Source organism: Sus scrofa, chromosome 7 (assembly GCF_054392235.1).
Source record: "Sus scrofa isolate SSC_HxYL_T2T_F1_AM1 chromosome 7, Sscrofa_HxYL_maternal_Yorkshire_Landrace_v2.0, whole genome shotgun sequence".
NCBI lineage: Eukaryota > Metazoa > Chordata > Mammalia > Artiodactyla > Suidae > Sus > Sus scrofa.
In genome coordinates, this window is record NC_139389.1 from 18656458 (window position 1) to 18674743 (window position 18286).

The 18286-nt window shown below is 34.8% G+C and overlaps 1 long non-coding RNA gene across 1 annotated transcript in view; it reads right to left on the bottom strand.

Moving 5' to 3' along the window:
* Positions 1-18286, bottom strand: part of LOC106504343 (uncharacterized) — a 796860-nt gene that overhangs the window by 410372 nt on the left and 368202 nt on the right. The window lies entirely within an intron of this gene.

Below are 18286 nucleotides of genomic sequence, written 5' to 3' on the forward strand. Positions count from 1 at the left end.
TGCCTCCACATACCCCCTTGCTGACAGTACTCTAGGCCACAGAGCTGCTCCATCCTTCAGGGGGCAACCTGAGGGAATGGCAGAGGTTCCAGTCAGACCCATGGGCTCAAATCCTGACCTTGCCAGTTATTAGATGTAAGAAGTTGGAACTGTTCTTTGGTTCCTCTAGGCCAGGAATTCTCATCTCTGGCTGCATAACAATATAATGTGAGAGGTTGACATAACCATAATCATAACCACAACCATGCCTCCAATACTCAGACCCTCCTGCAGACCACTGCACACACCTGCAGAGATGGGTTCCAGTGCAGGTGCTTTTTAAAAAGTACTTCATGTGATGGGTCTTCGTATATGTACTTAAGGTCCTGAGCATAGTTTAAACCTCGATTTTGCTAACCTGTAAATCAGGGTAATTTGATCTATTTCCAAGGGTCATTGTTATTTTAACTTTGCAACATGGGCAAAATGCCTGGAAAATATAAATATATGATCAGTGAACTGTTATTATGTTAGCATTAACTGCTTTGTTTTTAATGCATTTTACCCTGGCCCTCTGAAAGCTCTGTGGCAGTGCAGGGTAAGTTATGGGTGCACATGACTGTGAACTTGAGAGCGTATCTGCCTGCCTATGTTAGGCCAGTATCCAGCCCAGGAGAGCATGGACATTAAGAATGAACCACTCTTCTATGTATGTTGCCTACCTTTCCTCCAAACGCCCAAATCAACCCCATCCCTCCATCCCATGTTAAACTCCCACTTCTCCCCTCAGCAAACTTTTTCCCATCAGATCTCAGAGCTCTGATAGTGTAAATTATTCACCTGGCAACCAGTTATAACTGATCTGGCAATGAGTTATAATTCCCCTTCCTTTATATCTTATATTATTTTAACTAGTTTGGCTATTTTTGTTTATATTTTGTCTCTCTAAATAGACATTCTATTTTTATCTTTTTTAAATATCCTTCACAGAGCCTAATATGGTATATAGTAGCTGTCATATATTAAGAAAAATAAATATATCCTCTGGTAAGGGGAAAAAATAGTTTAACCTTAGTATAAATTGAAATGGGATAGAAATGGCAATATAAACAAAAAACTTGAGCAAATATTTTAATTTCATGGTAATGAATTATGCTTTCTTTGTTGGCAAACACATTACAGGTACCAGCTGCCAAAAATATAGTAAAATCATAGAGCAAAACTATGGCGTTTGGAGACATGGATTCTAGTCCAAATGCTATTCATACACAACTTGAGACCTTGAGCAAGTCAAGTCACCTTTACGGTTTCAGATTCTGTAAGGGGCAAGGGTTATACACAGATCTGTAAGGTAACCTCCAGTCCATATGATCTATATTTGTGACACTGAGATTTTTAAATACAAGAGTGCTAAGTTACAGACACTGAGACTCCCAACAGATAATAGTATTCTCTTGAGAATGGAGGGCAGAATTACGCAAAAGTAAGAATTCAGGGAGAGAATGAAAATCCAGCCTGAATAAAGAAAGGGAAACAAAGAGCTTGGGATGAAGCATGATTTGTGGGCCTCTACTGCCCTCCTCAGAGAAAAGGGCGGCAGTGGGGCTGCAGGCACTTCAGTGTGGGGAGGGAGAAAGAAGCCTTTTCTTCAGTCAAGATACACTGAGAAAGAATTTCATAGAAAAACAATATTCAGGGTGAATTAAGCTATTTCTGAGAGAACAATACACCTCTGAGAATCAGGTGTCCTAATCTGAAAGCTAATCAAATCATCTTGATAATTATTCAAACCAACCTTGATGTCGCAGTTGCTATGCCTCTGTCAAAAGTAAAAAGGACTATTTAGAGACACTATAAAATCTTAACTTCTCATCCTCAGGCGAGCCGCCCCATTTCCCTATCTGGTGATGACTCTAATAAGTGCTTCAAATTTTTGGTAAAAGCCACCACCGGCTCCTCACATTTTTTTTTTTTTTTGACGTGTAGTGTACAGGTTAATGGTTTTAAGCATAATCTACAGATATGTGCAACCATCACCACTGTACTGGGTCATTAAAGGTCCTCCCTGCTGGCACTCAGCCGACAGATGCATCCTGGGCTGCCACCCTTTCTCCTTCATGGGAGGAGAGGAAGCCATGTCCTTTCCTCTATCCTGCCTTTGTGTCTGTCACACTCCCTGAGTGGATTTCCTTCTCATCCCACCTCTCTGTACAAATATAAGTTATTTACAAAGACCCACCTCTAAAGCCGCTATACTGCAATGTCATTTCCAACCCTTCCTGTCAAAATCAGCTTTGTAGGTATTTGGTTAAACCATTAAACGTGAAGGACTGAATAAAAATATTCACCTCCTTTCCAGCACTATCCCCAAACCACACTAAAATGAAAGTAAAGGAATAAAGAGTCAAAATCCAAAACAAGAAAGAAAACAGGACAGAAGATTGTTATCGCTGGAGAAATTTTGACTTCAGTAAAAGAAGAGACAGCTCTGTCAGGGTTTAATGAAAGAAACAATAATAAGGAAAACATAAAGGGGGGAGAGTTGTTCCCGACAGGAAAAAAAAATGTAAAGAAACTAAATGAAACCAAAGAATACATTAAATGGTGATAGCATGCAAGAATGCAAGAATAATAAATCCTAAAATAACTTAATAGGTGGCATAAAATTTAAAAGGTAAATCAAGAAATAGATGTTATGCATGTATGTTCAGAGATACAAATAAATGCCAGAAAATAAGTAGCTAACAAAGCTGACAGCAATTGCCCTTGGGGAAGCCAAATATTGACGTTGTTTTTGTTATAAGATTTCATATGACTGTATTAAAGTAGCTGCCTATAATATCTAAGTTTAAAAAAATTAAGGTAGGTAGAACATCAATTTATCACTCCCTTCTATCCTTTTAAACACTACTAGACCTTTGTTTGTATCTTCCTTTTGTGTTATAACTGTGTACTTTGTTTCACTAAATGATTACAAGTTCCTTAAAGGGAAGTGTCATGCCCTTATTCTGTACTCCTTCCATGCCTTTCCCTAACTCTACCGGAAAAGTGAGCATACCTTTTTGGGAGTTGTCTTCTATGGGGACTGTACCTGTCATTGAAGGTGTTGCTACTGCAGACATCCAGAAATACTGGGTTATTCCTACATAACAAACAATTATCCTGTTCCAAACACCTAGAGAAAAAGCAGGTAGTATGGAATTAGACTTAGTTTCCAGTCAACATGTCAACAATGCTGAAAGGATTAAAATTTTCACGCCAATGGCTGTCATCTATAACTTACTGTGAATGAGCTGAATAGGTCTTTTAGACATGGCACTATATATAAATATAAATATACACGTATATATAAATATATAAACATACAAATATATGTGTGTGAGTGTGTGTGTGTGTGTGTGTATAAATATATATATATAGGAACTCATGGTATCAAAAAAATAATGAAAGTGCTGTGTAATATTCCACTTCTACCCCCAAAAGATTTTGAGTCAGTAGTTCTGTGTTGCAACCGCAGAATCTCTATTTGTGTACAGTTTATCAGAATATTCTAGTACTGTCAGTTCTGAAAATCACAAGTTTAGAGTTCACTAACTAAAGAAGGGTAAGAATAATTATTGGGACAAAGAAGAGAATTTAGAGTCCCTAAAAGAAGAATTTTAATCCTCTTTCATTTGTGTGGAGGTAATATCCAGTGTCATCCTGATTTGCCAAAATACATTTTTTCAACATTTGAGTTTTGCTCGGTTAAATTCAGTATAGTTGTCATTCAAGTAGGGCCTATAGCAAGTCTCACAGTTGAACTTAGCTAGAACAACATCTGATATCAACACACCCAACTATCTAGAAAATAAATTTACTTTCAATTTGCTAAGAAAACATGAGTTTCACCACTAACCTATAGCTTTTACAGACATTTGAGTACATGGACACTGTTAATCCATGGATAATTATGTCTCTTTGTTAAACAAGCTGTTCCTAAAATTTCTATAATAAAATATGTAACTTCCTGCCCTAAAATATTGGCCTAAAATAATATTAAAATACTGGTCAAAATGAACTCCAGGATCAGATATGAGGATCTATGTGGTATTATTAAATATTATGCTGTCTAGTCACCGAACAGTGACTAATTAATATTTGAATAACTGCTTAGTTCTCTATCAAACAAATGCAAATTAAAACAGCAACATATTTTACATACCAACATAGCAAACATTATTAAACTTAGAATTACCTGTGTCAATTACATGTATAAAAAATTACACAAAATCATTTTGCCTATCAAACAATTTAAATATTAAACAATAGGAGGATAATTAAATGAGTAGATGGACAATGAAAACCAGCAATTAAAACCATGTTTTAAAAGACTGTATATAGATATGGGAAAATAGTCACCATAAAATAATTTTATAAGTCAAGGTATAAAAATCCATATGCGTGTGTGTTTATAATATACACACACACACATATCACCACATAGCAATCAAATAATATTTCTGGATGGTGAGATTATGAGCATTTTTAAATTTTCTTTATACTTTCTTACTGTTTTCAAATATTTTATCATAAAAATATGTCTCATATATATATATTTTATTGAAGTATAGTTGATTTCCAATATTGTGTTAGTTTCAGGTATACAGCAATGTGATTCATTTATACCTACATAGGTATCTTTTTTTCTTTGTATTCTTTTCCAATATAGTTTATTACAAGACAGTGAATATAGTTCCCTGTGCTATACAGTAAATCCTTGTTTATCTGTTTCATATATGGTAAGAGGCATTTGTTCATCCCATACTCCCAATTTATCCCCCCCCATTTCCCCTTTGTTACCCGTGTTTGTTTTCTATGTCTGTGAATCTGTTTCTGTTTTGTAAATAAGTTCATTTGTACAATTTTTTAGATCCCATATATAAATGATAGCATACAGTATTTTTTATCTGACTTACTTCACTCAGTAGGATAACATTTAAGTCCATCCATCATGCTGCAAATGGTATTATTTTATTCTTATGTTATATATATATTTTTTAATCAGAAAAAAATAAATTTAGTCATGTTACTTGCTCAACAACCCTTACAGCCTCACTGACAACACTCACCAAGTGGGGGAAGTCAGCTGCTCAGAGCAAAAGCTGCAATTCCAGAGAGATTTGAAGGGCTGATTCAATTAGAGAAGAAAAAAACCATTACTCTTTTTCCCCCCTCTGAGATATTTTTATTCGTTGTCAGAGTTGGGGGGCAGAGTAAAATATACCACGTGAAATACTAAATCGAGAAGAAATGGATCCATTTTACAAGGGTATGTTTTGAAATTATTATTCTAAGTGAACTTATTCACAGTGCATGAAGCTTTGTAATAAAACAGCACCCTTCTCTCTGAATGTGTCTATGGTTCCCCTGCTCTCTTGCCACACTTCTGAACAGTAAAATAAATCAAATTACCCCAACAAAAACCAGAGTATTCTCCAAAGAGAGGCCCTGTGTCCCTCCCTTTATTCTATATCGTGCTTGAATAAAGCACATGAGACTCTCTCATTGGATTTGTCTAAATATAAAGCCTTTGGAAATACTAGGCATCCTCCCCTTCCCAAACTCACATACAATTCCCATTAATGTTAATAAGAGCTGTGTGGAAGGATGAGGAAAAACCATTCCCATTATGTTTTATTACATTTCTATTTTATGAACTGGTCTCTTGGATGATAAATCAGCGCTACTGCAAACCCATAATTCTTTGGGGAAAACCTCCATGAAATTTCCCTTTTTGTGCTATCCTGAGGCTGTCAAAAAGAAAAATCCCAAAGACTAAACACAAGCTGAATGCTTTTGACCTGTGGTGACTATTAGGCTGCGGATGACACCCCAATAAAATGCCAAGTGCATTGTTCATAATTAGCAGCAACTGCGGTTTTGCTAAAGAGAAAGAGAAAAAAAAACTGCCTGAGATAATTATTGCATTTTACAAATATCCACTCAGCAGCTGGCAATTAGATAACCCAGAATCAAATTATGTCCACCATTATATAAGTCTCAGGCACCTAAATGCTTCAGAGTCAGCATTTGTCAGAAGTCTAATTACAGTGACATGGCCCAGCCCTGTGGCTGGCCACACTGGAATGGCCTTATTTGCTTTTGCAAATAAGAGGTGAAGGTACAAGGATTCACAGCTCAGTTCATTAATCTTTACCATTTCCATATGGCAGATACTCCACTGGATGCATCCATTTCTATATATTCCTCTGTATTTCACACCCAGCCTTATCCCCATTCCTCTGCTCAAGTAGCTCCCTGAACTTAAAAAAATACAAAAACAAAAACACTTTCTTTCTTTCTTTCTCACCCTGGCCCCTTTTGTCCATGAACACGTTTCCCCAAAGTTTTGCTCACACATTCTCTTCCCTTTAAATAAATAAACATTATTTTTCAGAGAAGTTTTGGATTCATAGCAAAATTGAGCAGAAAATGCAGATTTCTCACAAACTCATTACCCCGCACAGCAGAGCCTCTTCCACACCCTTAAACCCTGGCAACTGCTGATCTTTAGACTGTCTTCATCAGTTTTGTCTTTTCCAGAATGTCAAGCATCTGGAATCACAGTGTGAAGTCTTTACAGGTTGATTCCTTTCCATTAACAATATGCATTTAAGTTTTCTCCATGTCTATTTGTAGACTGATAGCTCATTTCTTTCTAGTATTGAATAATATTCCATTGCTTGGTTGTTGTAGGGATTTTATGGGTTATTTTATCACTAACATTTTTATGGGTTTATTGAAATATAATTGACATACAACATTTTGTAGGTTTAAGGTGTACAACATGGTGGTTAATGCACATATATATTGCAAAATGATCAGGATCAAGTTAGTTACCGCATCCATCACCTCACATAACTATCATTGTGGGGAGCGGTAAGAAAATTTGACATACTCTCTTAGCAACTTTCAAGTGTATAGTATTATAACTATAGTCTCCCTGTTGTATATTAGATTCCCCAATTACCACAGTTTATTAATCTATTTACCCACTGAAAAACATCTTGGTTGCTTCCAACTTTTGGCAATTAGAAATAATCTATAAACATCTATGTGCAGACTTTTGTGTGGACAAAAATTTTCAGTTCATTTGAGTAAATACCAAGAAGCATGACTGCTGGATTATTCAGTACAATATGCCTAATTTTCTAAGAAACTGCTGAATTGTCTTCCAGAGTGGCAGTGCCTTTTTTGCATTCCCTCTCTTTGGATGAGAGTTCCTATTGTTCCACAGACTCCCCAACATTTTGCATTTTTGGTGTTTTGGATTACGGCTATTATAATGAGCTTTTAGTTATATTTCACTGTTCTAAGTTAAAATTTTCCAATGACACATAATGAGTTGTCTATTCAGATTTTTGCTCAAATTTAATTTTTCAGATCCTTTCTTCCTGTTGAGTCCTAAGCGTTGTTTATTTTAAAAAACCTGTCTTTTATCAGGTATTTCTCTTGCAAATATTTTCTCCCAGTCTGTGTCTTTTCTTCTCTTTTAACATTGTCTTTTGCAGAGGAGTTTTAATTTTTAATAAAGCTTGGCTTATCAATTACTTTTTTTATGCAATGTGCCTTTGGCATTGTATCTAAAAGGTTAACACCATACCAAAGGTCATCTAGTTTTTCTCCTCTGTTATCTCGTATGTTTTCTCCTATTTTATCTTCTAATGTTTTCATAGTTCATATTTTACATTAAAGTTTATGATCTATTTTGAGTTAATTTTTGTGAAAGGTGTAAAATATGTCTATATTCATTTTTTTTCATGTGGTTGTCCAGTTATTCCAGCACCATTTGTTGAAAAGATTATCTTTGCTTTATTAGGCTGCCTTTACTCCTTTTTCAAAATAACTTCATTTAATTAGGTCTGTTTCTGGGCTCTCTATTCCATTGATCTGTTTGTCTCTTTTTTCACATTATCTTGATTGCTGAAGATTTATGGTGAGTCTTAAAGTCCAGTACTGTCAGTGCCCCATCTTTGTTTTTTCTCCTTAAATATTTTGTTGGCTATTCCGGATCTTTAGTCACCCCACATAAATTTTAGGTCACTTTGTTGATATCCACAAAATATTTTTTTCTGATAGTTAGATTGGGATCACATTGAATCTACAGAACAGGTTGGAAGAACTGGCTTCTTATCAGTAGTGAGTCTTCCTATCCATGAACATGGAATATCTGTCTACTTATTTAGTTCTTCTTTGATTTCATTCATCAGAGTTTTAGTTTGCCTCATACAGATCTTGAACATATTTTGTTGCACTTATATCTTATGTATTTAATTTTGTTAGTGTCCTAATATAAATGATATTTTTGTTATCTATTTTATTACTTTTTTAATTGTTATTTCCCCAATTCAGTTTTTTTTCTGCTGTACAGCATGGTGACCCAGTTACACATACATGTACACATTCTATTTTCTCACATTATCATGCTCCATCATAAGTGACTAGATACAGTTCCCAGTGCTACTAAGTCAGAAAGAGAAAGACAAATACCATATGACATCACTTATATGTGGAATCTAATGTACGGTATTATGTTTTTAATTTCAAATTCTACTTGTTCATTTCTGGTACATAGGCCAACAATTGACTTATGTATACTAATCTTGTATTCTGCAACTGCTGTAATTGCTTTCAGTTTCATGAGTTTTTTGTTATTGATTCTATATGATTTTCTATATAAACTATCAAGTCATCTGCAAAGACAATTTTATTTCTTCTTTTTCAATCATTTACAATTATTACCTTTTATTGTTGTACTGCATTAGCTAGGACTTCCAATGTTAAAAAGCAATGGTGAGAAGAGACATCCTTTCCTTGATCCTGAACTTAGTAGGAAAATGTCTAACTTCTTACCATTAAGTATGGTGTAAGCTGTAGGGTTTTTGGGGGGGGGTTTGTTGTTGTTGTTGTTGTTGTTTGTATATAAGGAACATAAGTTTCTTATTAAAATGAGGAAGTTGCCCTGTATTTCTAGTTTACTGACAACTTTTTTTTTAAATTATGAGTAGGCATTAGGTTTTTCTGTATCTATTACCTTCTGTATCTATTTATATGATGATATGATTATTCTTCTTTAAACTATTTAACATTAATTAAATTCAAATGTTGAAACTGCCTTGCAGGACTGAATAAATTATATTTGGTCACAATGTGTAATACATTTTACACATTGTTGGATTTAATTTGTTAATTTTGTTGAGGATGTTGGCATCTATGTTTGTGACAAATATTAGTCTGTTTTTTGTAACATGTTTTCTGATTTTGTAGTAAGTAATGCTGGCTTCACAGAATTAGTTGGGAAATTGCTTCTTCTTCAATATTCTTAAAGAGATTGTAGAGAATTGGTATAGTTTCTTCCTTAAATATTTCATAGAATTCACCAGTTAACCCATCTGAGCCTGGTGCTTTATGTTTTTCAAGATTACTAATTACTGATTCAATTCTTTCAAGAGATATAGTACATACATTTGTAAGACATGTAATTTATTTTGTACATAAATAGAAAATACTCTTACTCTTGAAAAAAATTGATCTTACAGAGGACTCCTTTAAAAAAATTCATAGCGTCTAACAACCTCCTCTCCCCATCACTCACCTGAGACCTGTGGAATCCAGATCATGGCTCTGTCACTTACTAATAATGTAGATTAGTAGGTGTTGAGGGGGAGTAAATAGCAATTAATTTAATGGCTCCAAGGTTTAGTTTCTTCATGTATAAAAGTGTAATTATACTTGGCTTATAGGGCATTTATGAAATTAAGTAAGATGGCATACACAGAATAGCTAATAGTATCCTTGGAAGATAGTAGGTGCTCTGAAAAATATTAGTTCTATTTCCAATTCTCTTCTATTTTCCACTTTGAATACACTTTCAAGAAAATAGATTGTCTCTGCAGAGAAATGTGCAGATTCTCTATTGTCAAAAAACAGAAACATTGTAATTCATTGTAATTTCCACTTCAAGTTTCACTGATGATAAACCTGGAGCAAAACTCATTGCCCAAGTGTTTTAATCTACTCAATTCTTATTTCTGTAAGACTCCACTTCTGTATCTTTTATATGGAAGAAAATTAGTTTTCAATTATACAATCTCAATTATTTCAAAATGTTAAATACAAAAATTCACATATCAGTTTTGGTACAAATCATACATAATGGGGGAACCATTGCACTAAAGCATAAGAAAATTTGAGATTTACTCCCAGCTCTAGAACTAACTAGTTTATATGCTTGAGAATGTAATTTAATACTAATAGATCTTAGTAAAATTAAATGATTTGTGAGACCATTTAAAATTATAATACGCAATTATTCTGATCTTTAAATAGAGACACATTTAGAATAGACATCATGCTCTATACAATTTTCTTACTGTGTCAAATTTTGAAGACAAAAATTTAATGTACATCTCAAGAAACTGTCTACTAATGTATCTCTCAGGAGCATGATTTTACATAGATGAAACTGGGTAGGAAAGTTGTTTAAGTTTCCACAAAAAAAATGAAACTTCATATTTGAATGAGGAAAAACAATTTTTAAAAATGTTTTGAGAATATTTGAATTTCCATTTAGTTTGTCCAATATCGGTGTTTCAGCAAAAACACTGTCCAATGGAAGGAACACTGGATTAAGCAGCAAATAAGAATGTGCACTTGTAGTTAAAACCAAAAAATCTACATAAGGCTAAGATATTATTTTTATAAGGTCCCTAAATAATCTGCCAAATATTTGTTTTCCTCCGTCTCCTACCTCCTCCAGGTTTGAGAGTCTCTCCTCTTGGAGGATGGTGTGTGATTTTTCCACTATGTAAAATATTCAATAAATGAATGACCCTGAAGGTTAGAGCCCTGGTACCATTCTATCTCTTCTCTTCCCATACTAGTCCTGCTGGGACCACAGTGGCCTCCGCACTCTTCCTCTGACCAGACAGATAGGTTGCCACCTCAGGGATTTACACTTGCTCTTGCAACTCCCCACCCCCCCACCACCAACCACCATTTTTTTTTTTTTTTTTTGACGCCAGGTCTACCAAGAAAATTTTTCTGGAGTTCCCGTTGTGGCGCAGTGGTTAACGAATCCGACTAGGAACCATGAGGTTGCGGGTTCGGTCCCTGCCCTTGCTCAGTGGGTTAACAATCCAGCGTTGCCGTGAGCTGTGGTGTAGGTTGCAGACGCGGCTCGGATCCCGCGTTGCTGTGGCTCTGGCGTAGGCTGGCGGCTATGGCTCCGATTCGACCCCTAGCCTGGGAACCTCCATATGCTGCAGGGGCGGCCCAAGAAATAGCAAAAAGGCAAAAAAAAAAAAAAGAAAAAAGAAAATTTTTCTTCTTGGATATTCTTCCTTTCCTTCTCTCCTTCAGGTCTTTATTCAAATGTTATCTTTTCAGTGAGGCTTTCCTTTATAGTGTTTAACTGCAACCACTTTTTCCAGCAATTACTCATCTTCCTTCACTGCCTTTCTCGTCAGTACTTATCACCATCTGATACATGATATATTTTGCTCACTTGTTAATGTAAGTTCCATGAGGGTACATATAAGTTTTATGAAGGTAAGGCTTTTTTGTCTGTTTTGTTTTCCTTTGCAGCCCCAATATTTAGAACAGTGCCTAGCGTATAGTAGGTGCTCAATAAATATTTATTAAGTAAATGACCCAAAGCCATTAATTTCTCCTTTTTGGCTTGAACTGATTCAAAATGTGTTTCTGTCACTTTCCAGGCCAGGGAACCTTCACTACAACAGTGGCTAAAGCCACAATAGTAACAACACCAGATCCTTAATCTGCTGACCCACTTTTCAAACATTTTCACATACTAAAATAACTGAATATTTTAAAACCTAAGCTATTAAGAGAAGATGAGAAAATATATTTCATGAAACTGTAAATGACAAGAGAGCAGGAGTCACAATACTCATATCATACATATTATCCAAAACAATCTACAAATTTAATGTGATCTCTAACAAATTACTCATGACACTTTTCACAGAAGTAGGACAAATAATCCAAAAATTTATATGGAACCATAAAAGACCGAGAATTTCCAAAGCAATCCTGAGTGGGGAAAAAAAACAAGCAGGAGGCATAACTCTCCCAGACTTCAGACAATATTACAAAGATACAGTAATCAAAACAGTGTGGTAATGATACAAAAATAAGCATACAGACCAGTGGAACAGAACAGAGAGCCCAGAAAGAAACTCAGACACCTACAATCAATTAACCTTGGACAAAGGAGACAGGATATAAAATGGGAAAAAGTCTCTTCAGTAAGCAGTGCGGGGAAAACTGGACAGCTGCATGTAAATCAATGAAACTAGAACGCACTCTCACACCATGCACAAAAATAAAGTCAAAACAGTTTAAAGACTTAAAGATAAGACCTTACACTATAAAACTCCTAGAAGAAAACATAGGCAAAACATTCTCTGACATAAACCATATAAATGTTTTATCAGGTCAGTATCCCAGGGCAATAGAATTAAAACCAAAAATAAACAATGGGACCTAATCAAACTTAGAAACTTTTGCACAGAAAAGGAAACCTTAAAAAAAAGGCAACCTACAGAATGCAAGAAAAAATTGCAAATGATGCAAATGACAAGGGTTTAATCTCCAAAATTAAACAAGTAATTTATATAACTCAACAACAGGAAAAATGATTGAAAAAGACCTAAATAGATATATCTCCAAAAAATACATACGGATGGTCAGCGGGCACATGAAAAGATGCTCAACGCTGCTAATTATTAGAGTAATGAAAATCAAAACTACAATGAGTTACCACATAACACTGGTCAAAATGGCCATCATTAATAAGCATATAAAGAACAAATGTGGGTGATGATGTGCAGAAAAGGGAACACTCCTACACTGTTGATGGGAATGCAAATTGGTACAACCACTATGGAAAACAGTATGGAGGTTCCTCAGAAAACTGAAAATAGAACTACTATATGATCCAGCAATCCCACTCCTGGGCATATATCCATATAAAGCTATTATTCAAAAAGGTACATGAACCCCTATGTTCACAGCAGGCAAGACATGCAAACAATATAAATGCCCACCAATTTAGCTGAGTGGATTAAGAAGATGTATATACAATAGGATATACAAGTATATACAAGTATATATGTATATACAAGATGTATATACATATATATAATAGGATAATACTCAACCATTAAAATGAATGAAATAATGCCATTTGCAGCAACATAGATGCAACTAGAGATTATCACACTGAGTGAAGTAAGTCAGAAAGAGAAAGACAAATATATGATATCACTTACATGTAAAATCTAAAATATGGCATTAGGAGTTCCTGTCGTGGCTCAGTGATTAACAAATCTGACTAGGAACCACGAGGTTGTGGGTTCGATCCCTGGCCTTGTTCAGTGGGTTAAGGATCCGGTGTTGCCCTGAGCTGTGGTGTAGGTCATAGACACAGCTCAGATCCCACATTGCTGTGCCTCTGGTGTAGGCCGGCAGCTATAGTTCCAATTAGACCCTTAGCCTGGGAACCTCCATATGCTGCAGGAGGGGCTCTAGAAAAGGCAAAAAGACAAAAAAATAAAAAAAGAAAATAAAAAAGAAAATATTTCATTAAATGAACCTATGTACAATATAGAAACAGACTCACAGACATAGAGAAGAGATGTGGTTGCCAAGGGGAAGGGGGAGGGAGTGGGATAGACTGGGAGTTTGGGATTAGCAGATGAAAACTGTTACATTTAGAATGGATAAGCAATGAGATCCTACTGTATAGCACAGGGAAATATATCAATCTCCTGGGAGATATATATATATATATATAGCTGAGTTACTTTGCTATACAGCAGAAATTGGCACAGCACTGTAAACCAACTACACTTTAATAAAAAAAGAATCCTAAAACATTTAAATCTTAAATTATAATTCTATTTTAATCATTTTGTGAAAATAATTTTATTTCATAAAAATGGACAGCAAAATGAAACCTTTTTAGCATTAATTTATGTATGTTTCTAATGCAATGATAAAGTCATGAAAATTTATCCATATTCTTTCTATATTAATGTATAATATATTTTCATATATTGACATATTTCACTTAGACACTTATTAATTCTGTCTTATACAGGTTTGTTTGACTTGCTGTTGTGTCCTGTAGCTATTATCCCTTGTTATCGTTGTTGTTGATTATGTGGGCAAAAATGAAATGAACTTACCAGAGTAAAAATGCATTTATTTACTCAGCTACCCTAACTTACTAAGGAAAGCAAGCATTTCCAAATAGGATACTTTAAGCTGTAGCTTTATATTTGTTTATAACCTGTTAGGTGTCTTCTATAAGCAGTTTAATATTAAGTGCCCACACATCACTTCTCCCTTTAGATAAGTACATGGTAGTCCTTTAAACACACCATCTATCTGATAATCTGACTTTCACCACCATCCCTAGTGTATATTTTTTTGGCAAGAGAAACAAGGTATATCCATCCATGCCTACAATATACTATCTCTTACTAGAACCTATTTATTCATTAGGTGGCTATTTACAGGGACCGAAATATGTCAATAGCCAGAGTCCTCATAAACACTTAAGAACAATGACACTTTAAATATGCCACCTTAACTATGTTACTGTAGGGTTTTTTTTTTAATCATTATACTTGTTTCATCTTCTCAAAATGTCTTCTAACACCGTTTTTAAAACTTAGGCAGATTAACTGGAATTGAAAGCACAGAAAAACACCAGACAGCACATCATGCTTTATCAGAAAAGGCTAATTTCAAATCTGACCTTCTCAGAGGAAAAAAAAAATAGATAAAAAATATTTTAAAAGACCGATCCTTTTTCTTAGATATGTATTATGCTAACAATATTTCAAGACCCTTGAACTGTTCCAAATATAAATGAAATGCTGGCAACATTAAAGTATGTAAATCAGAAAAAAAAAAGGAAACTCAGGGTTAATTCATAGTCTACCCTAAAATGATGTCTTTAAGAGTTCCATATGCTACTTCCTATGCTAAATGTCTTTCTTTCACATGTGCTAACATCCTGTGTACGTTGCAGGATAGAAAATGCAGGAAATGAAGTGTATCCATTTCCTTCATCATTTGATATTAAGAAGTTAGGAAAAGCATACTGGAGAATTCCGTCTTGGAGAGCCAGAAACTCAGCTCTACCATGATTCTGGCATTAACTTGTTTTATAATGTTAATAAATCATTTCACTTTTCTGTACAATTCTAATTTACTCAGTGTTCTGTGTTCGTAAAATATAAGCTGTGCTTGAAAAAAGTAAATGACAAACAGGATAGTTTCTTCCAGATTAAAAAAACAGAGAAGCTCTAATGAAAACTACTGCAGTTACATAATTTTTTGGAAGGTCAAAGGCCCTCAACAGCAAGGAAGAACAAATCTAAAAACATCCTTAGCAGAATTCTCAGCACAGATGGCAAACCACAAGAACCTAGCCTGACATAGGCTTTGCATGGGAACTGCAGATCTGTTTCCCTTAAGCTGATGTTCCTAAGTCAAAATATATGACTAAATAGTCTTTGTGTGTGGACTTTTTTTAAAAAATAAAATCAGGGAACTCTAAAAACTGGAGTATGTCAGGGATTTATAGAAAAGTGGGTTATCAGAAGGGTAAACAACATATCTCAATTTGCCTAGTGACTTTTTCAATTCTTGGACTGAATGCCTTGTATTTCATGAAACCTAACTTCCTGGTTTATGGGATTTTTGTTTTTTTGTGGGTTTTTTGGTGGCTTTTTTTTTTTGTATTTTACTACATGACCTAGAGGAGTAAAGACCTAGACCATTTAAATTTTATTACTATTTGCATATCAACATACAATTCTATACATGTTATGTCATGTGGCTTCTTTCAGGCTCAATACCTAATTTCCATCATTAAGAATATACTGCCCCATTTTGCCTCCACATACACACATCACAACCCTGCATGTACACACCCAGTTGACCATGAATATGTAAAGTAACTGGGAATCTTAACTGTGGAGGAAACTAGCATCCTGGCCAAATTTATTAAACCTAATTTTCAGTATTAGATAATAATGGAGTTAGAAACAACACTGAAAAGTAATGTGTATTCTTTTAACTTTTTGAAGCCTATTCTAGCCCATTTTGAAATCATAAGACATTATATCTGAAAACAGAACAAAGTAAGTGGCTCCACAGAAAATGAAAAGGAGAAAAGAGGGTTTACTTATCAACTTTTACTAATCCAAGTTTGAGATTTCCTATAGTGGTTTTAATATCTCATTACAGCAAAACAAACTGAAAGGATTGCTAAAAACTGTGATGGTAGGGGAAGAACTGCAACAATTGTTATGGTCAGCTGAATAATGGTCCCCACAATATTCAGGTCCCATGTCCTGGAAACTACAAATATGTCTTTATATGACAAAAGAGTGTTGCCAGAGTTCCCAGTGGGGTGCAGTGGAAACGAATATGAGTAGGAACCATGAGGTTCCAGTTCGGTCCCTTGCCTTGCTCAGTGGGTTAAGGATCCAGTGTTGCCCTGAGCTGTGGTGTAAGTCGCAGATGGGGCCCGGATCCCGTGTTGCTGTGGCTGTGGTGTAGGTCAGCAGCTGTAGCTCCGTTTAGACCCCTAGGCTGGGAACCTCCATATGCTGTGTGTGTGGCTCTAAAAAGCAAAATAATAATAATAATAATAATAATAATAATATACAAAAATAAAAAGAGTGTTGCCAAAATAAATAAATTTTGAGATGGGAATATCATTTTGAATTATCCAGGTGGGGCTTAAATGCAATAACAAATGACTTTATGAGAGGCAGTAGCAGATTTGACACAGAGAAAGGCAATGTGATATTTCTGGTTTTGAAGACAGAAAAAGAGCCAAGGGAACAGGAATGCAAAAAACTGCAGTTTTAGAAGGTGTTAACAGCAAGAAAACAGAATCTTCCCAAGACCTACCAAGGGAATATCTTGGTTTTAGCTAAAGATTTCAGTCCTCCAGAACTGTACAAACACAATTAAAAAGTGTTATCTTAAGCAATTAAGTTTGTGGTAATTTGTTAGAGCAGCAAAAAGAAATTAATACAGAACAAGAAATTAAAGAAGTTTATAATGTGACAGGTCTTGGGAGAAGGCAAATGAAATAGGCCAAGAGTTTTCAGACACCAAAATCTATTTTCTGCACAATGCTGAACTGAATACAATAATACCAGAATACATCAACTTCCAGTTGATTCTTTGAACAAAGAAATCAACAACAGAAAAGCAATGGTTCATGCCACAGAGATATTGACAGTTAAATTTTATTTGAAAATATCTAAAATGTCTAGACCATGAAAATAAATGAGTCAAAGATATCCATGATACAAAAAAATATATATCACAATTGTAATGAGTAATTTTGCAGAAAATCATTAAAGATCAGGAGAAATATCTGAGTTTTCATAGATTATGGGCAAATCCCTTTTAAAAGTAAAGACACAGACAAACAAATAGCAGAGTTCTTTTTCATTAAAGTACTCACTAAAAACAAAGCACAAACGCATAATATTAACTATCATAAAAACAGCAGACACTATGGGAATAGAATTCTTCTTATTGGCAATATCATACTATATTGGCTGGAACTCTTGCCCCTTTCCAGGAGGTTTGTGTTCTTTTAATAAATGGATCAAAGGCAAGCATGAGGAAATATTAAAGTAAACTTGGGCTACATGTGTGCTTAAGAGAAAGAAACAGATTTGAATAAGAAATTTAAGAAAAGTCCTCCTTATTTCTGGCCAATACTGATGAAAGACACATTTGTCTAGGATCCCTTCTATGCTAATAGGAATCCTTCAATTCTCAATTATATATGATAATGCAGGATTAAGAAGAGAAAGGATCTGCTTGAATCCCCAATGAAATGCAAACTTTTATTTCAGTAAAATGACAGCTTTTCATCTTCTACTTTACTCGTTCCCATAGCCTTGTCTGTTTCAATACGACTGGTTAGAATCATCCTTCTGCCAATGACAACGAAAATCCCACATTAGGCAAAATATATATGATTTCTTTTTAAAGCTGAAAAGGCCTGCCAAAAATAAAGAATTACTAGTATAATATATAGGCAAAGCTGAAAATTTGGGGAAATAAATTGATTTTTTAAGTCATATATAGTCTGAAAGTACTATTCAAATCTAGATCATAGTTTGTATTTCTTTGGTCCTCCATAGTATTTGAGAGAGAAGGAAAAAGTTATTGCCCTCAACATGGTGGTTCTAAT